Raw genomic sequence first — 23,878 nt, forward strand, 5'->3', positions numbered from 1 at the left:
AATATGATGCCATATGAAAGCAGTGAATGAAAATAGGCATAGTAGGCTAATTTACTGATACATTTATCACCAAAATTATGTGTTTCAGCACATCATCAATGTGATTCTTCCAATTCAATTTCACATCACCCAGAAATTTTGAATATTTTGTCTTGGCAACAGACTTCTGTTCAAAGTCTATAGTTATCAAGGTGTTATGCCATTTACTGTACACAATGGTATATACTGCATTTTCTCAAATTTTAGTGAGAGTCCATTTGCAAAGAACAACCACTTAATGATTTTCTGAAAGACATTATTTACAATTTCTTCAGCTAATTTTTGTTTGTTGGGTTTGATTACTATACTTGTATTATCAGCAAATAGCAGTAGCTTTGCATCCTCGTGAACATAAGAGTGACAAGTCATTAACATGTATTAAGAACAGTAAGGCACCCAAGTGTGAACACTGTGGGACACCATTCTTGATACCTCCCCAGTTAGAGGACTCTGCTGATTTCTGCAGCCTATCTGTACTGTTAATTTCAACCTTCTGCATTCTCCCAGTTAAATATGAATTAAACCATTTGCGCACTGTCCTCTCATAGCACAATACTTAAGCTTATCTAGAATAATTTCATGATTCACACTGCAAAATCCTTTGGGAGGTCACTAAAAATCCCAATGAGTGATGTTCTTTTATTCAGAGCATTTAATATTTGATCAGCGAAAGCACATATAACATTTTCTGTTGAAAAGCCAGTCTGAAAACCAAACTGATATTCTGTAAGTACTTCATTTTTACAAATATAAGAACCTACTTTTGAATACATCACTTTTTCAAGAATGTTGGATAAAGCTGTCAGAAGTGAGATTGGGCAGTAATTGTTAGCATCAGACCTATCCCCTTTTCTACGCAATGGTTTAACAATAGCATATTCCAGTCTACCTGGAAAAATGCCCTGCTTCAGTGAGCTACTACACGAGTGGCTGAGAATCCTATGTACCGGTTGGGAACAATCTTTTAGTACTGTCTTGGAAATGATATCAATTCCATACAAGCTTTACCTTTTGAGTGAATTTATTATTTTCCTAATTTCAGTAGGAAAGGTGGGTTGAATTTCAGTTTTATCAAATTGATAGGTATCGCCTCTTTCATACACAACCTTGACATTTCTAATGATCAGCTTGGTCCTATTTTCTCTAAAACACCTCAAAATGATTATTAAAAATATTTTCTAGTTCTGCCTTAACTTTTCATTGAGTTTAACAACGAAAATAATCAATTTGTGACAGTATAATGTAAGTGGCTAAATAAAAAATCTACTCATCAAGCAGTGGCAGGAGAACACGCACTTTAAAAAAAAAAAAGGTTTTACTTCCACAAGCTTTTGGAGCCAGTGGCTCCTTCTTCCAACAGAAAGGGAATGGATCTCGATAGGTTAATGAAAGGGGTAGAGTTCGGAAAAGTCACCCAGAACCCCAGGTCAGGGAAGTCTTACCAGTTAGTATGAGAAGGAGAAACCGATAGTTGGAGACTGCACCAGACAAGATTTGAAAACCTGAGAGCTTAAAGGTGGGACACAGCATAATATGCAAGACAGACACTACTGCTAAAACATTGTGCACAAGTTAATAAGAGTGAAAAGCTAAGTTCATTGTATGCAACAAAGGTGGGAGGGGCATGGCGAAAAATAGACAGGTCAGAAAATGAAAGACATAGAAAAGTAAAACGGAGTGAAGAATGGGGTAGTTATTGTGAAGAAATACTGAGACAGAAGAAATTAATGTAAATGAAGGTAAGGTAGGTGGCGAGAACCAAGGACATGTAGTTCCCACCTGCAGAGTTGTGAGAAACTGGTGTCTGGGGAAAGAATCCAGATGGTGTGTGTAGTGAAACAGGCACTGAGGTAAAGACTGCCATGTTGTAGAGCATGCTGTGCAAGAGGATGTTGTGTGTTGCCAGTATACACCCTCTGCATATGTCCATTCCCCCTTACTGATAACATGGTGCTAGTCACACCGATATAAGAGGCCGACCAGTGTTCACATTAACACTGGTATATGATGCGTGTCATTTCACAGGTGGCTCTCCTTTTAATAGTACATGTTTTACCAGTTACAGGGCTGGTAAAGGTGGTGGTAGTGGGGTGCATAGGCAAAGTCTCGCAGCGGGGAAGGTCACAGGGTTAGGAGTACTAATACCTGTGCTCGTAGACACTTTTTTACGAAGTTGCCTACAATAATTTGTTTAGGATTCACTACACTGCAGGGCCTTCTCACGATCATCTTTTGCTGATTTATTTGCAAATTTGACAGCTATTTTCTTTTCAGCCCTCCACTTACCTTGTTTATAGGTAATTCTTTCACATTTGTGTGTTTGATTTGTGCCAAACTACTCTGATCAACTTTTACTTCTATCTCCTAGATTACTTTATTTGTCAAGCAAAGTAGTTTACATTTTCTCCCATGACTTCCTCTTTTGATTGCACAGTTTTTAAAATGTTCTCTCTTTTGACAACTTTTCTTATCGACTTTTTCTTTCTTCATACCATATAGCCCATTTTGCTGGTGAGAAATTCGAGTTCGTACAAATTTATCTGATTTTTCTGGATTTTTTCCTTGCTATTCTTCCATTTTCCTATCCTTTTCCACACTCTGCTTCACTTTTTTGCCACTCCCACCATTTATGAAACTCCAAACTGTCCTCTCTTGCCATATGTATGCCATCATGTATTACATCCATTCGTTGAGAAAACATGCTTTTGCACTATCAAAACTATGGTCCCACATTCTGTATCTTGAAACCAGCTCATCCATTGGAGTTACTGCCTAGGGCCTGACACAGAGTCCCTGTTTCTGGATGTAATCTTATTCTACATCAGGCTTTTTTACAGTTTCAAATATAGCAACCTCTTGCACTTACTGTGACCTGTACGCCTAATATGCCAATTTCCCCTCCACCCTATTTCTCTCCTCCTACAAAATCCTGCAGTTGTCTGCCCCTCATGTTGCCTTGGATGGTATCTCCTAAGTCAACTTCAAACTGCAACAACATGCTGGACTTCGCCTCAAAAAGCTATCCCACCTTCTAAACTACCTCAACAGTGGTGTTTCCCTTCCTGTCCCTCTGCAGCTCCCTTAAACAACCACACCATCAACCATCACTCCTCTAGTACAAAAAGAACTTGACCAACCTCCTCAACATCCCACAGCCTTCACTACTGCCCACCAGACCAATAACAACTCATGAGCACAAGAACCAGTCACAACAATACAGTGTTCCCAACCTCTAGTCTAACACACTCTCCCCTCCTGAATTATCTATATTATCACAGGGTCTCTCACTTTCAGCCCTAAACCCGCATTTTGGTGAAGGTCCTTCTTTCCTTCACACGTAATGTGAACTGGAAATAAATCTCTGCAACCCAATCCCAAAACTTTCCAACAGTGAACCTGACATAGAACCCTGCCTTGAACAGTTGCTTGTCACCACTGATGCCACATCCCTCTTTACCAACAGCCTCCACATAAATGGTCTGTCTGCAGCTTAACGTTTCCTCAGTCAGCGCCAATCTGATTCCAAACCTATGACATCCTTCCTGCTCACTTTAACCAACTTTATACTTACCAACAACTACTTCACCTCTGATGTGCAGACATACAAACAGATCAGGGGGTACAGCCGTGGTAAACAGGTGGCTCCTTCTTATGCTAACCTTCTCGTGGGTTGCTTGAAGTAGGCTTTACTGGGATCCGAAAGCCTTCAGTCCCTGGTTTGGTTTAGATACATTGATGGCCTCTTTGCCTTATGGACTTATGGTGAGGCTGACCTGTTTAAATTTCTGGAATCTCTAAATACCTTCTCCCAATTAAATTTCACATGGTCCTATTTCAAATCCCATGCCACTTTCCTTGATGTCGATTTCATCCTCACCGAAGGTCACCTACACACTTCTGTCCACATTAAACCTACTAACAAACAACAGTACTTACATTCTGACAGTTGGCACCCTTTCCATGTCAAATGTTGCCGCCCATACAGCCTAGGCATTCAAGGCAAACATATTCGTTCAGACGCAGACTCTTTACAGCAATATATCACCATTCTCACCTCCGTCTTAACTGGACACAATTGCCCCACCAGCATAGTTTGAAAACAGATTTCCTTGGCCATCACATCCAATACAGATACTGCTGATTCCTCCAAAACCGACTTCGGAGCACACCAATTGTCACACAGTATTATCCTGGTCTTGAATGTATTAACTAGCTACTTCAACAAGACTATGACTTCCTACAATCACTCCCTGAAATGAGATCCATTCTGTCCGAGATTTTGCCCACCACACCTAGAACAGCTTTCCATTGCCCTCCCCGTCTCCACAATATCCTTGACAGACCCTATGCTCCTTCTGTACCCATCTCCCTACCTGTGGCTCCTACCCTTGTGACTGTCCCTGCTGCAGCACTTGCCGTATTCACCATCCCACCACCACTCCACAGGTGGGAACAAGCACTACAACACATCTTTGGTTCCCGCCATCCATCTTTCATTTATGTTAATTTTTTCCATCTCAGTATTTCTTCACAGTAACTACTCCTTTCTTCACTCCATTTTAGATTTCAACACCTTTCATTTTCTGACCTGTCTATTTTTCACCATTCCCCTCCCAACTCTGTTACATACAATGCACTTACCTTTTCATTCTTAACTCGTGCACGATTTTTTAGCAGTAATCTCCGTCTTGCATATTATCCTGTCTTCCACCTTTAGGATCCCAGATTTTCAATTCTTGTCCGGTGCAGTCCCCAACAATCAGTCTTTCCTTCTCATCCCATCCAATAAAGTCTCCTCTTATCTGGGGTGCTGTGGGCGGCTTTTCCAACTCTACCCACTTTCCTAAACCTCTCCAGATCCTTTTCCTTCACCCATATTCCTTCCCCTTCAACTCTTCTGCTGACAGAAGGAGCCACTGGCTCTGAAAGCTCGTGTAAGTAAAACCTTTTTTATTATATATATAAAAACAAAGATGATGTGACTTACCATACAAAAGCGCTGGCAGGTCGATAGAAACACAAACAAACACATACATACACACAAAATTCTAGCTTTCGCAACCAATGGTTGCTTCGTCAGGAAAGAGGGAAGGAGAGAGAAAGACGAAAGGATGTGGGTTTTAAGGGAGAGGGTAAGGAGTCATTCTAATCCCGGTAGTGGAAAGACTTACCTTAGGGGGAAAAAAGGACAGGAATACACTCGCACACACACACATATCCATCCGCACATACACAGACACAAGCAGACATTTGTAAAGGCAAAGAGTTTGGGCAGAGATGTCAGTCGAGGCGGAAGTGAAGAGGCAAAGATGTTGTTGAAAGACAGGTGAGGTATGAGCAGCGGCAACTTGAAATTAGCGGAGGTTGAGGCCTGGCGGATAACGAGAAGAGAGGATATACTGAAGGGCAAGTTCCCATCTCCGGAGTTCTAACAGGTTGGTGTTAGTGGGAAGTATCCAGATAACCCGGACGGTGTAACACTGTGCCAAGATGTGCTGGCCGTGCACCAAGGCATGTTTAGCCACAGAGTGATCCTCATTACCAACAAACACTGTCTGCCTGTGTCCATTCATGCGAATGGACAGTTTGTTGCTGGTCATTCCCACATAGAAAGCTTCACAGTGTAGGCAGGTCAGTTGGTAAATCACGTGGGTGCTTTCACACGTGGCTCTGCCTTTGATCGTGTACACCTTCCGGGTTACAAGACTGGAGTAGGTGGTGGTGGTAGGGTGCATTGGACAGGTTTTACACCGGGGGCGGTTACAAGGGTACGAGCCAGAGAGTAAGGAAGGTGGTTTGGGGATTTCATAGGGATGAACTAAGAGGTTACGAAGGTTAGGTGGACGGCGGAAAGACACTCTTGGTGGAGTGGGGAGGATTTCATGAAGGATGGATCTCATGCCAGGGCAGGATTTGAGGAAGTCGTATCCCTGCTGGAGAGCCACATTCAGAGTCTGATCCAGTCCCGGAAAGTATCCTGTCACAAGTGGGGCACTTTTGTGGTTCTTCTGTGGGAGGTTCTGGGTTTGAGGGGATGAAGAAGTGGCTCTGGTTATTTGCTTCTGTACCAGGTCGGGAGGGTAGTTGCGGGATGTGAAAGCTGTTTTCAGGTTGTTGGTGTAATGGTTCAGGGATTCCGGACTGGAGCAGATTCGTTTGCCATGAAGACCTAGGCTGTAGGGAAGGGACCGTTTGATGTGGAATGGGTGGCAGCTGTCATAATGGAGGTACTGTTGCTTGTTGGTGGGTTTGATGTGGACGGACGTGCGAAGCTGGCCATTGGACAGATGGAGGTCAACGTCAAGGAAAGTGGCATGGGATTTGGTGTAGGACCAGGTGAATCTGATAGAACCAAAGGAGTTGAGGTTGGAGAGGAAATTCTGGAGTTCTTCTTCACTGTGAGTCCAGATCATGAAGATGTCATCAATAAATCTGTACCAAACTTTGGGTTGGCAGGCCTGGGTAACCAAGAAGTCTTCCTCTAAGCGACCCATGAATTGGTTGGCGTACGAGGGGGCCATCCTGGTAACCCCCCATTGTAGCTGGTTACCAAGCCCCCACAGAACGTATCTCTGCCTACATAGATCAACACCTTCAACCCATTACATGCAGTCTCCCATCCTTTACCAAAGACACCAACCACTTTCTCGAACGCCTGGAATCCTTACCCAATCTATTACTCCCGGAAACCATCCTTGTAACCATTGATGCCACTTCCTTATAAACAAATATTCCGCACATCCAGGGCCTCGCTGTGATGGAGCACTTCCTTTTACGCCGATCACCTGCCACCCTACCTAAAACCTCTTTCCTCATTACCTTAGCCAGCTTCATCCTGACCCACAACTTCTTCACTTTTGAAGGCCAGACATACCAACAATTAAAGGGAACAGCCATGGGTACCAGGCATTGTTTTTGTATTGTCTGCCAGGTCATGTCTAGAGATGAGGAAAGTGTAATATGTGTTGCTGCATTATTAATACTTGAAGGTTCATGCAAACACAATACACGACATCATTGTCATTCTTCTTCTTCTTCGCGGATGGATCACTTAGGACCACGCGTAATCAACATTTGTTGGCCTTCCTTTCCGCCCAGTATTCCTTCATAAACAACGAATGGGTTAGCTTTCGTTGCGTAGACCATGTATGTCTGTTAGTTTTTCTCTCTTCTTCCTCAAAACCCCACGTGTTTGTGATTTTTCTGATTTCATTTCTATCATGTAGATTTGGAGACCCTAATTCTCTCAGGTCTTTTTCCGTCTGTTTGTACCAGTTCGGTCTTTTAGTTTTGTTCTTTAAAAATGTATGGATTTTGTGCATAAACCTGTTTGAGTCCATTCTTTCTAAGTGCCCCATGAATTGGATTCTTCTCATGCGCATTGTGTCTGTTAGTTTGGAGATATTTTTATATATTTCTGCATTGGGTTTTGGATAATGTACCCCATCTTTAGTTCTTGGTCCTAGGATTTTCCTCATTATCTTACGTTCTTTCACTTCTAATTCCTCTTTTAGTGTTCTGTGTTGAAGGTTTAGTGTCTCAGATGCGTAGAGAGCTTCGGGTCTAATTACTGTTGTATAGTGTCGTATTTTGCAGTTCCACGAGAGACTCTTTTTGTTGTAAATGTTTTTTGCTAACTGAAACGCCGTCTCCATTTTCTGGACTCTTGATCTGACAGATTTCTTTTCATTACAATTTTCTGCAATCCATTCACCTAAATATTTAAATTCTTTTACTCGAGAGATGTAGTTATTACCAATTTTGAGATCAGAAGGTGCATCTTTGACGTCAGTCATAAATTTTGTTTTTTCAAATGAAATTTGTAATCCTATTTTAGCTGCCTGTTCTTGTAATAATTCTAGCGGTTTCTATGCATCGGTAATGTCTTGTGCGATCAGTGCCATGTCATCAGCAAATGCTAAACAGTCTAATTCTATGCCCTTATGTCTTGGTCCCAGTCTGTGTGCTGGTGCACCTGCTTTTTTCCATTCTCTAACAACTTTTTCAAGAGTACAATTGAAGAGCACTGGGGACAGTACATCACCTTGTTGTACTCCTATGTCTATTTCAAATTCTGTGCTCAATTCTTCCATAAATTTTACTTTGGATTTGGTCTCCGTGAGTGTTTCTTTTATGATGTTTGTTGTCTTTTGATCTAGTCCAAATTCTGCTAATACTTCAAAAAGGGATTCTCGGTCTATACTGTCATATGCTTTTTTAAAGTCGACAAACGTGATGACATAACTTTTGTTTGAAGTACTATGTAAATATTTCATTGAGTTTTTCAAGTTAAGGATTTGTTCTACGCAAGATCGACCTTTTCTGAACCCACCTTGGTATTCGCCTAGTTTTGAATCCAGCTGAGGTTCTGCGCGGTTTAGTAGGGTTTTAGACAGAATTTTGTATGTTATTGACAATAAAGAGATTCCACGATAGTTGTTGGGGTCTGTTTTACTTCCTTTTTTGTACAGAGGATGTATGATTGCAGTCTTCCAATCTGTGGGGATCTTTTCAGTTTTCCAGATTTCATGTATAATTTCTTTGAGTTTTGCAATAAGATTTTCTCCTGCATTTTTCCATAATTCTGCGATGATTTGGTCTCCTGATGCTTTGTTATTTTTCAGTGACTGAATTATCTCTTTAATCTCTTGTAAACTTGGTGGCTTTGAGTCTGGGTTTCGTTGTGTATGATGGAACTCAAATTTTTCTGCAGGCTTTTCACAATTCAGTAATTTAGAAAAGTATTTTGCAAGAATTTCACAGTTTTCGGTGTTGGTATGAGCAATTTCCCCATGGTCATTTTTGAACTGGAGTGATGGAGGAGAGTACTTTGTTAATTTTTGTTTGAATACTCTGTAGAAATTACGGGAATTGTTTTTCTTGAAATCATTTTCTATGTCTTGCAATCTTTTGTCTTCGTGTTGTTTACGGACTGTACGTATTGCTTTTGTGACTGTTTTCCTGGTATCTTTGAGATCTTCCAGGGTCTTTTGATTTTTTTTGCACAATCAATTTTGCCACACCTGTTGTCTGAGATTTATCAGTTGGTCACACTCATCTGTCCACCATGGGTGTTTACGTGTTCTTGTTTGCGGTGCTACAGTTTCAGCTGCATTTAAAAGTCCTGCTTGCAGTTGTTGCCAATTTTGTGGTTTTAAATTTTGCATTTCTTTTGTAAATTGTTCATTGCCATTTATTTTTTGTACATCATATTTACGGTGTGGAGATTTCTTAGTGAATTTTCATTGCCATTCATTATTTTTTTATTTATTTATTGTGTCTTGTGACCTGAAGGCCGTAAGCATCTATCAGTGTTCCGTACTTTAACAGAATAAGGTTGCATTTATCAAAGAATTTCGTAATTGGTTTTAAAACTACATTATTATCTTATGGATGGTTTGTATAGTAGTTGGTAATATAGTTGGCAATATATGTAGTTTGTATAAAAGTTGGTAACATTAGTTGTAAGATATTTATTTGTTTGGTTGCATACAATCATCATCTTTGGTGAGCGAAAACACACCATAGAACAACTGGTGGGAAAAGCTTGCTTCATATGGGAACTGAGTATGTAAGAGAGCTCTATAATGAAATTTTCTCTCTGCAGCGGAGTGTGTACTGATATGAAACTTCCTGGTTTTCTGGAAAATATGGCACCACTGTTATTTAGAAAAAGATAGAAATGTTAGGAAAGCAATTACAACCAGACATCTTGTCAGTCTTAGTTTTTTGTCAACGGGATATGAATTTCACAGCCATGAGTATATATTTCACATCTGGAAGCACGCTAGGAGAATCCACCTTATTTTGTCTTCTATGCAGTCTTTCTCAGTATTCTACCAAATGTAGCAGCAGTTTTCTGCAGAGCATCTAGTTTTATTGCTGTTCTTTTACTACTTTCTTCATATATTCCACAAGCAGCTGTCAGCCTGGTACAACAATGACAGCTTGACACTCTACTGCCATGTCCACTGCAGTCCTATCTGGTAAGGATCCGACACTGTGCAGTAGTATTCTATAAGAGGACGGATAAGTATAGTGTAGGCAGTCTCCTTAGTAGATCTGTTACATTTTCTAACCGTCCTGCCAATAAAACACAGTCTTTGGTTAGCCTTCCCCACAACATTTCCTGTGTGTTCCTTCCAGTTTAAGTTGTTCATGATTGTAATACTTAGGTATTTAGTTGAACTTATAGCTTTTAGATTAGACTGATTTATCATGTAACCGAAGTTTAACAAATTCCTTTTAGCACTCATGTGGATGACACACTTTTCATTATTTAGGGTCAACTGCCAATTTTCGCACCATTCAGATATCTTTTCTAAATCGTTTTGCAATTTGTGTTTGATCTTCTAATGACTTTACTAGTCGATAAACAATAGCGTGATCTACAAACAACCTAAGACGGCTACTCATATTGTCTCCCAAATCGTTTATATAGATAGCGAACAGCAAAGGGCCTATAACACTACCTCAGGGAATGCCAGAAATCACTTCTGTTTTACTCGATGACTTTCCATCAATTACTACGAACTGTGACCTCTCTGACAGGAAATCATAAATCCAGTCACATAACTGAGATGATATTCCATAAGCACGCAATTTCACTACAAGCCACTTGTGTGGTACAGTGTTAAAAGCCTTCCGGAAATCCAGAAATACGGAATCGATCTGAAATCCCTTGTCAATAGCACGCAACACTTCACGTAAGTAAAGAGCTACTTCTGTTTCACAGGAACGATGTTTTCTAAACCCATGTTGACTGTGTGTCAATAGACAGTTTTCTACGAGGTAATTAATAATGTTTGAACACAATATATGCTCCAAAATCATGCTGCATATCAATGTTAACGATGTGGGTCTGTAATGTAGTGGACTACTACTACTACATTTCTTGAATATTGGTGTGACCTGTGCAAATTTCCGGTCTTTGGGAACCGATCTTTCGTCGAGTGAACGGTTGCATATGATTATTAAATATGGAGCTAATGCATCATCATACTTCGAAAGGAACCTAATTGCTATACAGTCTGGACCAGAAGACTTGCTTTTATTAAGCGATTTAAGTTGTTCACTACACCGAAGATATTTACTTCTACGTTACTGACGTTGGCAGCTGGTCTCTATTTGAATTCTGGAATATTTACTTCGTCTTCTTTTGTGAAGGCATTTCGGGAGGCTGTGTTTAGTAACTCTGCTTTGGCAGCACTGTCTTCGATAGTATCTCCATTGCCATCACGTAGAGAAGGCACTGATTGTTTCTTGCCGCTAACATACTTCACATACTAACAGAATCTCTATGGATTTTCTGCCAGGTTTTGAGACAAATTTTCGTAGTGGAAACTGTTATAAGCATCTCGCATTGAAGTCCACACTAAATTTCGAGCTTCTGTAACAGATCACAAATCTTGGGGATTTTTGCATCTGTTTAAATTTGGCATGTTTGTTTCATTGTTTCTGCAACAGTCTTCTAACTCGTCTTGTGTACCAAGGAGGATCAGCTCCGTTGTTTGTTAATTTATTTGGTTTAAATGAAACAACAAGTTTACTGTTACCAGTTCGCAGTACCAGTTCGTATAAACCTTTCAATTGCTGCCGATACTATTTCTTTGAATTCAAGCCACTTCTGGTCTACGCTTACATTATTAATTTGGAATGAGTGGAGATTGTCTCTCACGAAGCCGTCAAATTAATTTTTATCTACTTTTTTGAACAGGTATGTGTTTTGCTTATTTTTGGAGGATTTGGGGATTACAATATTCAATCTCACTACGACAACCCTGTGTTCACTAATCCCTGTATCAGTTTTGATGCTCGTTATTAACTCAGGATTATTTGTTGCTAAGAGGTCACGTGTGTTTTCCCAACCGTTTACTATTCGTGTGGGCTCATGAACTAACTGCTCAAAATAATTTTCAGAGAATGCATTTAGCACAATTTTGGATGATATTTTACGCACACCTCTGGAATTAAACGTGTATTTTTGCCAACATAACGAGGGTAAATTAAAGTCACCACCAACTACGAGGGCTATCCACAAAGTACATTACGTTTTGGAATTAAAAATAAATAAAGTATTGGAAATTTTTTTATTATATACAGATGAAAGCCACACTTAAATACTACTTTTCTACATAGTTCCCATTTAAATTAAGACACTTATCGTAGCGTTGGATGAGCTTGGAAATTCCTTCATCGTAAAATTCGGCCGCCTGCGCCTTCAACCACATGGTTACCTCTTTTGGGACAGAAAAGGTGTGATTTTTGTGGATTTCCTGGAAAGAGGCACTACAATAAACTCTCAACGGTGTTGCCAAACTCTGCACAACCTCAGAAGAGCAATACAAAACAAGCGCAGGGGAAAGTTGGGCTCAAAAATCTTGCTGATTCACGACAACGCCCGGGCCCACACGGCAAATGCCACTTGTGACGTTCTCGAATCTTTTAAGTGGGAGTTGTTTCCTCATCCGCCTCACAGTCCCAACGTGGCACCGAGCGACTTCCACTTATTCCCAGCAATGAAGAAGTGGTTGGCTATGCAGCGTTTTGATGATGACGCATAGCTTCAAGAAGAGGTAACCACACGTATTATCGTATGAGTCAGGTAAGTGTTTGAAACCAAACTCAAGTTTTCTTTGAACCTTTCAGAAACTGTATCATCTGAATTGTGAGGTCGGTAAAAGGATCCTATTATTATTTTAGTCCAGTTGCCAACAGTGACCTCTGCCCATAAAAACTCACAGGGAGTATCTACTTCAATTTCGTGACACGTTAAACTACTTCTAACAGCAACAAACGCGCCTCCACCAACTGTGTTTAGCCTATCCTTTCGGAACATCATTAGGTTCTTCACAAAAATTTCGGCTAAGCTTATATCCGGCTTTAGCCAGCTTTCAATGCCTATAACGATTTGAGCATCAGTGCTTTCTATAAGCGCTTGGAGCTCTGGTACTTTCCCAACACAGCTATGACAATTTACAACTGTTATACCAATGGTTCCCGTATTTACGTTGTTCCTGTGTTCGGCTTGCACCCTTTGTGACTGAAGCCCTTCTAGTGTTTTCCCGAGACCCTCTAACCTAAAAAACTGCCCAGTCCATGCCACACAGCCCCCTGCTACCCGTGTAGCCGCCTGCTGCGTATAGTGGACACCTGACCTAGGTGGACACCTGACCTAGGTGGTCTTCTATCACAAGATAGGGTAAGAACAAATGTTTTAGGTAGAATGAGCGTCGTGATATGCAAGTAGAATGTAGTCAGTTACTATTTAGCCATCGTCTAAGTCAGTTTCAAACAGTTGCAGTGGTATGACAGTGAAAGCCAGACTGCCGCAATTCCAGAAGCATTAATATTAAATTGGCACAAATGGAAGAAAAATGAGGTAAGCAGACCATACTGAAGCTGGTAAAAAATAGCCAAATTTAGTATAATGGAAATGCTATGAGTTGGGAACCACTGAACAATCATTTTGAGCCAGGGCGTGGTTAGATTTAGACAATTTAAAAATGCTGCAATTTGCAGTGTGGAAGTTGTACATTAGTTTTCAGCTGTGATAAGGCAAGATCATTCTTCTTTTAGTTTTGTTGCTTCTCATACTATAAAAAGAGTATAAATGTGTTTGTTATAGTCTCATCATATTATTTGTAGTTATTTAGACACACATTTTTCAGATAATCATCCTCTTTCTGCATCCTTAACAACTGAAAGCATTCTGTATAAGGAAAACTTTTTAGTGAAATACATTTGCAATAAAATGACAAAAGTATTAACATCACTGAAACACTTTAACTTACACAACTTTGACGTGGAAATGAAAGTGAAAATTAGCTTTGCTAGTTTGTGATCAAACCACAAGGGCCACAAATTTCAGTAGTACTCACTCGAATGCTAATCTGTAGCTACTTTATGAAGGATTTGTCTGCAGATTCTGAACTGATTCAGTTGTCATGCTATCTATACATAAAACTTTAACCAAGCTTTATAATGAGGAAAGATGTCTGGTGCTAATATAAATGTGGAGACCCACTGCTTATTTCACCATCTTGGTCCATACTAAAATTAAAAAAAAAAGCCGATGAAAGAAAACATCAACAACAAATTGAAAAATAGTTCACTTTTAATTGCAACTATATGCAGATAACCAGTGGGAAATTTTGAACTGTTTATGAGGAATCCGGATTCCTTACTAAGCAATCTGTCAGACAGCAGCAAGCAGCTAATACTTTGTGGTGACTTCAATGTCGATTTTCAAAAGGATTCTCACAGGAAAACTGATCTGGAAACATTATTTGGATCCTACAATTTGATCTCAGTAATTAACTTTCCAACATGAGGAGAGGGAATAAGAATAGAATAAATACTATAGTGCCTCAGAGTATAGATACTAATCAGTGGAAATGGTTGGAGTAATTAATGACTTCAGGACAAATGTTTTTTTGAATAGCTTATAAGAGATAACCTGGGATGAAATTTATAATGATCCAAATGCTAACAGTCAAAGGAACAATGATGTACACAGTTACAATACCAGAAGGAAAAATGACATTAATTACTCCACTTTAAGATTGTCTTTAGCACAAAAAGGTAGAATCTGAAAACAAACTGAAAAAGTTTCTCCTTGACAACTCCTTTTATTCTGTAGGGGAATTTCCATTATTGTAATGTACAAAAGGTGGAGGATAGGAATTATTACTAACTCAGATATGTATATTTAACAAAAATAATAATAATTAAAAACCTTTTAGATGTTCAGCAAAGTTTTTTATGGATACACTCCCACATCTGCTGCATTTGTTGTCCGTAGAATGTCTACACAATATTCAATTTCACTCCGAGTCTTTGCTAGCATCCGTGGCCATGATGCCATGATATTGGGCCTTTGTATATGTACACACCATCAGAGAGCAGGCAAATGATTAGAGTTCCAATTCTCTGTGACAGATAGAATGGCCAATTGTGTGCATTAGTGTTTTTACCAGGCCTGAAAGGGTATATAAGGAGTGTGAACAGAATCAAATGTTGAGTAATCACTGTCAAGGACACAAAGCTGGTAAATACTTTTGTAAGACAGAGTCATCAGAACCTGATAGACTATGAAAGGCGCCTCACTGTGGGTCTCCATTTGGCCAGCTCGTTGTATTGTGCAATGTCCAGATCCATTGGGCATTTGGATGTGGCATTGCACTGATGATGGACTGCATGGTAACATGAGGGCAGCAAACCTGGTTGGCTGGTTGTTTGGTGTAGGGAACCAAGAAGTGAGGTCATTGATCCCATGATCCAATGTGGCAGAAACCAAGGAAGGAACAACATAAACTGCAAAGTTCAGTCAAGGAGACGGGAAAGCTGGCAAACAAAGAGGTAAAACAAATATGGCAACAGCACCACCTAAAACCCTTCCCAATCCCCGCATCATACCATGACCACAACACAACAGGAACAACACCAAGGGAAGATGGCACACGAAAAGGGAAACAAAATGGCACTAAAGACCAGACAAAATGTAGTGAAAGAGGAAAAGGCAGTGGGGTACCTGGCCAGTGTGGAGGCTAAGCCAAGGCCTCCATAACCAACATCAACGCTAACTGAGGGACTTCAGTTCAAGGGGGAAACTCAAGGACATATACCTAGTACGACAATCCATTTTTGCAAAGAAATCCAATGACAGACCTAACTACATGAGGGTCATCCACTAGCACCCAGGGAGAGCATATTTAGTGCGAAGGGCCAAACGGCGGGTGGAGTCCAGTGAAATATGGACCATTGTGATGGGTGCCTCACAGCTACAAAGGGGAGCACAGCTCATTGTGGAGAAAAAAAGCATGGGTCACCCTAGTATGGTCAATACGAAGACAGCAGAGGGTGGTTGATTCCTGCTAGGAGAGGCAGAGGGAAGAATGCCATATGGTGGCAGTCTCCCTGATTGCATGAAGTTTATTAGACAGAGGGGTAGGTCCCAAAGAGTTGGCCCATGATTTAACAAAAGGGATCTGACATAAAGCCACAAATCCATCCCCAAAAGTATCACAGAGAACAGGCATTATGTGGCCGCAGCCCCAGCCACACAATTTGGTAGCTCATTACCTGGAATACCAAACCCCCCCCCCCCCCCCCCCCAAAAAAAAAAAAAAAAAACACCAGAGGAAATCAACCAAAGCAGCAGCATCACTAGGATCAGCAAGGAGGTCATGAATGGCAGAGACCAAGGGGTGGAAGGAAAAACACCGAGTGATAGACTGAAAGCCACTCATTGAGTCTGTACATAATAAAACTTGGGTGACAGAGAACTGTTTAATAAAGCAGAGGGCCCAATAGTTCATCACTAATTCCGAAGTAAACAGCACACATGTGGCAGGCAAGGGAGCTCTGTGCCAACAAAAGACATGAAGGCATATCCCACGTGACCAGCAGATTTAGAGCGATAAGTGTAAAAAACAGTGGCATCCTAAAACTTCCTTAAGAGCGTATGGAACAAACAACTGAACACTAATTGGAGCAACGGAGGCTTTTGGACCCTGGAAGAGACCCAATCGAATCCTGGATTAACCAAGCGGTGGTGATTGGGAGAGGAAGTTGGGAAGAGAACAAGGAGGGGAGATGGAAATTGCTGCAAAGAGAAGCGAGGTGGAACAAAAGCATTGAACTCACATGAGGGTGGGTGGGTGATGCCCTGAAGCTGCAAAAAGAAGAAGAAGAAGAAGAAGAAGAAGAAGAGAGAGAGGGGGTCGGGGCAGGATAAGAGTGGATAGTGACTGCATTGGAAACCAGGAACTGGGAGTGCCGAACTGAAGGAGGAGGGAAGGCTATTGACAGGGCTAGTGCGAAAGGCCCTGTTGGCTAAAACCCGAAAACAGCCAACTTTCAGAAGGAGGGTAGGGAGCAACCAAGTAAGCTTATTGTCAAAAAGACCACCAAAGAAACGCATCTGGGGTGCCACAGTCAGTTGTTGGGCATAGAGGTAGACCTCCAGATCAAGATGGACCACAATAAGGCAACAGAGATGCACCACCCTCGACTTGAGGGGATAGAATTGAAAACTGTGTGTGTTCACATGGAAGTGTCCCAGATGACACCATGAAGCTGTCGTTGTGCAGAGGCCACTGAGTGGGAGCTAGACCAAATACAGAAATCATCTGCATATAGAGCACAGGTGATCAACAGTCCAGCAAAGGCCATAATTCCATTAACAGCAATGAGAAAAATAAGGACATTTAATACAGAGCTTTATGGAACACCATTCTCCTAGTTCTGAGAACAGAACCAACCCAAACTCTGAACAACTGAAGGGAGAGAAATGGTGAATAAAAATTGAGAGGGGGTCCCAGAGATTCCAGTCACAGAGAATACATGGGATAGGATAGTGCCAAGCTGTGTCGTAGGCCTTATGAAGGGCAAAGAGGACTGTGAGAAGATGGCAGTACTGAGAGAAGGCCAACTGAACTGAGGTTTTCAATCAAAGCTGGTGATCGATTGGAGACCATCCCTCCTGAAAGTTGCGCTGGTGAGGAGATAAAAGGTTCTGAGATTTGAGAATCCAACTGTGTCGATTAGCCACAATCTCTTCAAGTAACTCCCAGAGGACATTAGTCAGACTGACGGGCCACAACTGTCAAGGGAGGACGGGTTCTTGCTGGGTTTCAGGACAGGAACCACAATACCGTCTCCCCATTCAGAACGGAAAATGCCTCAGAGTCAAATACAGTTACACACCTGGATGGAATCAGGTATAAGTACAAGGGCAGTATTGTGGGAAGAAGAGACGGATAGAAAAAGTTCCCACCCAGTAAAAGGTTCATTATAGAATTCCACCTGACAAGGAGTAAAACATAAATGGGGAGCTTCAGCCTGTCGGCTCCGGGTGAGGAAGGCGACTGGATAGGAGGCCGATGTCGATGCCCTTGCAAAATGGAGCATGAGGTGTTCCATGAGAACTGATGGATCTGTGCAAAGGCTACCTGGAAAGGCAAAGCTCAGAATAAAAGACTGCCGCTGACAACCTTGGAGGGTGCTGAGTCTAGGCCACTCTTGTGAGGAACCGACAGAAGAATCTAGGGAGGAAACAAAGTGTTCCCAACACACTCGCTTGATCCATTTTATTAAGTAACATGCTTTGACATGAAGGCATTTAAAGGTAATAAGACTGGCAGAGGACAAGTGTTGCTTAAGGCGTTGCAAGGCACGATGGTGAGAATCAATGGGAAGTGGTCACTATCACAGAGGTCATCATGTGGTGACCACTATAAGGATGGAAGAAGGGGAAGGTAAGTGAGAGAAAAATCAATGGCAGAGAAAGTGCTGTATGTGGCACTAAAATGAGTACAAGAACCATCATTAAGAAGCCGCAGGTCGTGGTCCGCAAGAAATTGGTCCCTAAGGAGCCCCCGACTAGATGAAAAAGCACTGCCCCACAAAGAATGATGGGCATTAAAAGCCCAAGGAGGGTGAAAGGAGGGGACAGTTGCTGAAGAATGACAGTTAGGGCAGTCGGGATAGGTGGCCTGTCAGGAGGGATATGGAGATTGCGAACAGTGACCGCAGAGTACAAGTGAACCCAGACGGCAACTGCTTCCAATGTGGTATGAAGGGGGATTCATGTACTAGCAACGCCTGTGCGGACCAAAGTGCAAAAGCCACCAAAAGCCTCAAAGAGCCAACCTGGTTCCAACAGAAAGCACACAACCCACAAAGAAGCAGTGAGTGAGCATCAGTAAAATGAGATTCCTGGAGAATGACCCACACTGCTGAGTAAAAGGAAATAAAGGAGTGCAACTCCAGGACATGACAATAGTGTCTATTACAGTTCCACTGAATAAGAAGGCAACAATGATCCAAATGGGAGGTGAAAGGGCAGGATCCAATCAAGTTGCCTGGTCACCATCCATTACCAACAAGGACAGGGTGACATCCATAAATAAGCAACCAGACTCAGGTTGCGAGGGGGGAGGTGGCAGCTTTGGGGTCACTTCTTCTCCTCCCCCTCCCCCCCTCCTCCACCACCTCCTCCTCCTCCTACTCCTCTTTCATAGGTCGAGGAGGGCAGGCCACAACGGGAGAGCAGGCTTCTGCAAGATGCAGAACTGAAAGTGAGCAGGAAACCTCGGGGCGCATGGACTGTGGGTCCTACAGCTGAGCTGTGGCAGCAGGCCTCTGGCCTGGGAGACACCATGGGGAAGGACCCTGGGAGGAAGCCCCATCACCAGTGGGTGCCAAAGAAGAGGGACATTTCTCCAGCCAGGGAGGGGAAGCGGCACCCAGAGGGGAAGGCATGGGAACTGCAGGGGAGATGGGGGGAGAACTGGGTTAGGGAGTAGGGGGGAAAGGATGTAAAAGAGGCAAAATTAGATGTCAGCGACACAGGGTGAAGTGAGTCATGTATCTGTTGGCCTCATCATAGGATAAACTATCAAGGGACTTATACTCCTGTATCTTCTTTTCCTTCTTATAAAAAGAGCAGTCTGGTGAGCACAGAGAGTGACGGTTCTGACAATTAACACACACGGGTGGCAGAATACAGGGGCTCCCCTCATGAAGTGGATATCCACATTCACCACATAGAGGGTCTGCTGTAAAGCTGGAAGACATGCACCTGAAACGCACGCACCGAAAACACCTCATGGGTGGCAGGATGTACGGCTTCTTGTTCACCAATAACACATAGCCTTGACCTTCTCTGGGAGGTTATCTCCCTACGATACCAGAATAAAGGTGCTGGTATGGGTACAATTGTCCTTACAACCTATCTAAACACGCCAAACAAAATGAACATCCCATTGCTCGAGACTGGCCTGGAGTTTCTCATCAGTTTGAAACACAAGGGCCTTATTAAAAATGATTCCCTGAAGTAAAGTGGCAGTTGACCCTAAGTAACGAAAAGTGTGAGGTCATCCACATGAATGCTACAAGGAACTCAAACTTTGGTTACATGATAAATCAGTCTAATCTAAACACCGTAAATTCAACTAAATACCTAGGTATTACGAACAACATAAATTGGAAGGAACATACAGAAAATGTTGTGGGGAAGGCTAACCAAAGACTGCGTTTTATTGGCAGCAGGACACTTAGAAAATGTAACAGACCTACTAAGGAGACTGCCTACACTACACTTGTCCGTCCTCTTTTAGAATACTGCCGCGCAGTGTGGGATCCTAACCAGATAGGACTGAAGGAGTACATCGAAAAAGTTCAAAGAAAGGCAGCACGTTTTGAATTATCGCGAAATATGGGAGAGTGTGTCACAGAAATTATACAGGATTTGGGCTGGACACCATTAAAAGAAAGGCGTTTTTCATTGTGACGGTTATCTTCTCACGAAATTCCAATCACCAGTTTTCTCTTCCAAATATTTTGTTGACACTGACCTATATAGGGAGGAACGATCACCACGATAAAATAGGTGTTCATTCTTTCCGTGCACTATACGAGATTGGAATAATAGAGAATTGTGAAGGTGGTTCGATGAACCCTCTGCCAGACACTTAAATGTGATTTGCAGAGTATCCATGTAGATGTGGATGTAAATATATATTCAATGACTGAGGACCAGTAATGGACACCAGCATATCACCAGGATGGTCTCACGCCTTCAGGTCTGCTGATTGAATGGCAGTAGTAATTATGATCAACAGCAAACCCGACCGCACATCACTGAGAAATTCCTCTTCACCGAACTTGTCTTCAATATCTTCCACAAAAAAATACTGGCTTGATGGCAGTGAACGTGTCCCCATCAGTCCTAGTGCAGCCAGGGTATCGGACAAGTGTTTCACTTCAAGCCGGCAAGCCTGTCCCTCTTCCTAGAGTGTAGTCAGGGAAGGGAAGGCTGCAGGGTCATAAGAAACAGCATTAAATGTGCCACTACCAACAAAAGAGATGGCCATAGAAGAATGGCTAGTTTTTTGGAGTTTAATATGTTTCATACGCAAAGCATCCATCCTGATACCAACCACTCCAATCAGGGTCCCTCCTCAAAAGGCGCCATCCAGCCACAGCAAGGGCCGTCTGGCATGTTACGATGCTCCAGAATGACAAGCAACCACTCCTAGGCATGCATGAGGAGGCAACAGGTATCAGACGTATGATCCCTGTGTTGTCAAGGGGCTCAGCCAGATGGGTACATAACAGCCCCAAGACACGGACTGGTTACATGTGCTGGTAGCCTAGCGATACTGGAGATGCTGGTACGGTGGTGAAGGAAGATGGGAAGGAGGGGGTGCGGGGAAGATCCATGCCACAGGAGCCCGGAACAGAAGAAGGGGTCACAATAGTTTAGTGCACAATGTGTGCCATGCCACGCACAAACTCCCGGAAGAACAGTTATCTTCAGGGTGTCCATACCCATTGACAATGTTTTGGTTGACTACGTCTGACCATCCCAAGGGAGGATCACTGTATTGTGCACCAAGCACATCATAAACCATACCACATCTGTACCTGCCATCCAAGAACTAGTAGTGTACTCCCTGCAACATTCTGTGTCATCCCAGACCATCAGTCAGAGACTAGTAGCCACCGAATTGTGGAATTACTATCTCATGTGTAGACTGCTGGTGATACCACAATACAATTGGATGTGCTTGGAGCGATACTGTGACTACAGATGAATGGTGTTGCATTGTGTTCAGTAATGAATCGCAGATCTGCACTATTCCTGGATGACCACTGTAAGCAATAATGTCGGCAACCTGGGAACCTAGATATAGGTCTCATTCTTCCAATGTTTTGGAGAGGCACTGTTGTGTTACTCCTGGTGTTACTGTGTGGCAAGCCATTGGGAATGACTTCAGGTCATGTCTGGTAGTGACTAAGGGAATTCTGATGACAGAACAGTATGACATGAACATCCAGCATTCTCATGTGTTACCTTTCATATGACAGTATTATGGTGTGACTTTTCTCGAAGATAGTGCTCATCCATCCATGCCACATATGTCTATGAATTGTCTTCACAATGTTCATGGTACTTCCGTGGCTAGCTAGATTCTCAAGTCTGTCCCTGATAGAAAGTGTGGGATCAACACAGATGTCAACTCCACCCCAGAGCCAGTATCCAGGATAACACAAACCAATTACAGCAGTTGTGGGCCAGCATGTCTCACAAGTGGATACAACAGTCTTGATGACGTCTTCCCCAAATGAATCAGTGCATGCATCCAGGCCAGACAGGGTGCAATGTCATACTGATAAGCTGGTTCATACTGCCAAGTTCTTTGTAAATTTGACTCAGTCTTGTAATCACTGAAATGACATCACATACCCTGTCCTCCCTTAAAGTTTCAATTTGTTTCCTCCTCCCTCCTGCATGCTTCACTGTCTTTTGTCAGGTGGTTTATAATGTAGAAATAAACAGTTTGTGGAAAATATGATTAAATAAAACACTAAACCAAAAGGAATTTAATTAAAATTCTGATTGAATTACTTTCAACTTATATTACTGTATCTGTTATTGGCTGCCTCTGAACCACCCGAGTTTGCCAACTAACTACAACTATATCTGCATTTAGACCTACTGTTACTACACTGTTTTATATTGTCCTCACTGGTATGTGAATACCTTGGCAATCCTCAAGTCTATGTATACCCATTTGGGTGAACACTGCAACTTCTTTAATCTTTCTCTTAACCATTTTTTAGCCATGGATATCATTCTCAATCATGCAGAAAGATAACATTTCTTCTTAGTCTTCTACTTTGCCCTTCAGATCCATTGACATCATTTTGATATTGAGAGTGTCCACTTGATTTTAAAGTTGAGGAACAACTTTTTACATGTGAGACCTTAACTTTTCCCGGCGAATTGAATGTTCAAATGACTTACGGGTTTGCTGCCGGGTTACGTAGTCGACCACCACCGATATTTCGACAGGAGCAGACCCTGCCACTCTCAAGAATGGCAGGGTGTGCTCCTGTCGAAATATCGGCGGTGGTCAACGACGTCACCCGGCAGCAATCCCGTAAGTTATTTGAACAATCTTTTAGATATTCAAAATGCAGCAAATTAACTCTAGCCTAAAAATTTTGATCATTTACAGCTGTTTGCGAATTACAGTCTAATTGTCTGTATTCCCTCTCAACCTTGAAACAAGGGCAATTTAAAATGACACGGTTAGCAGAACCTTCCACTCCACATTCACAACTCCATGTAGATGTTTAGGGTATGGACCATGATCTGTTAAGAGGTGCACCATACCTCAAGTAGCATCAATGTTGTGCATACTGAGCCTGTTCTTAATGCCTGAGAACACACTGCATACAGTTAGTTGCATGTTCCATTGATCAATTGCATGGTACGGAAGCTGTTATGAAGTGGAATGTGTCAAGTGCACAAGAAATGCACATATGAAAAGAGATTTTTTGCATTGTGTGGATAGAGAGGTCGACACAAGCAAGAACACCGAGAGAGGGAAAGGTAGGGCAGAAGGGAAGGAAAGAGGACAGAAAGGGAGGGGCACAGGAAAGGAAATGCAGCCTGGGATAGAAGAAGGGGTTACAATAGTTTAGAGCACAATGTGTGCCACGCCACGCATAGGGCTTATTTCAATAGTGGTCTAAGTCCATTTTTGTTCATTCTGAGATACAGAGTCCTAAAGTTAAATGAGCGCTGAAAAATCTGCAGTTGAGATACCTGAAATATTGAAGTATATGTACTTTAATATTTCTGGTATCTCAACTGCAGATTTTTCAGTGCTCATTTAACTTTAGGACTCTGTATCTCAGAATGAGCAAAAATTGACTTGTACCACTATTGAAATAAGCCCTTCATATATATACCCCATGACCTTAAATTGCACAACATGCACATACTATATTAATAGATTTATTTATTACTATTCAAGAATTC

The 23,878-nt window shown here is 42.0% G+C and overlaps 1 protein-coding gene across 1 annotated transcript in view; it reads right to left on the reverse strand.

Annotated features, from left to right (window-relative positions):
* Positions 1–23,878, reverse strand: part of LOC124555883 — a 238,476-nt gene that overhangs the window by 102,507 nt on the left and 112,091 nt on the right. The window lies entirely within an intron of this gene.

The sequence above is a fragment of the Schistocerca americana genome, chromosome X (genome assembly GCF_021461395.2).
Source record: "Schistocerca americana isolate TAMUIC-IGC-003095 chromosome X, iqSchAmer2.1, whole genome shotgun sequence".
NCBI lineage: Eukaryota > Metazoa > Arthropoda > Insecta > Orthoptera > Acrididae > Schistocerca > Schistocerca americana.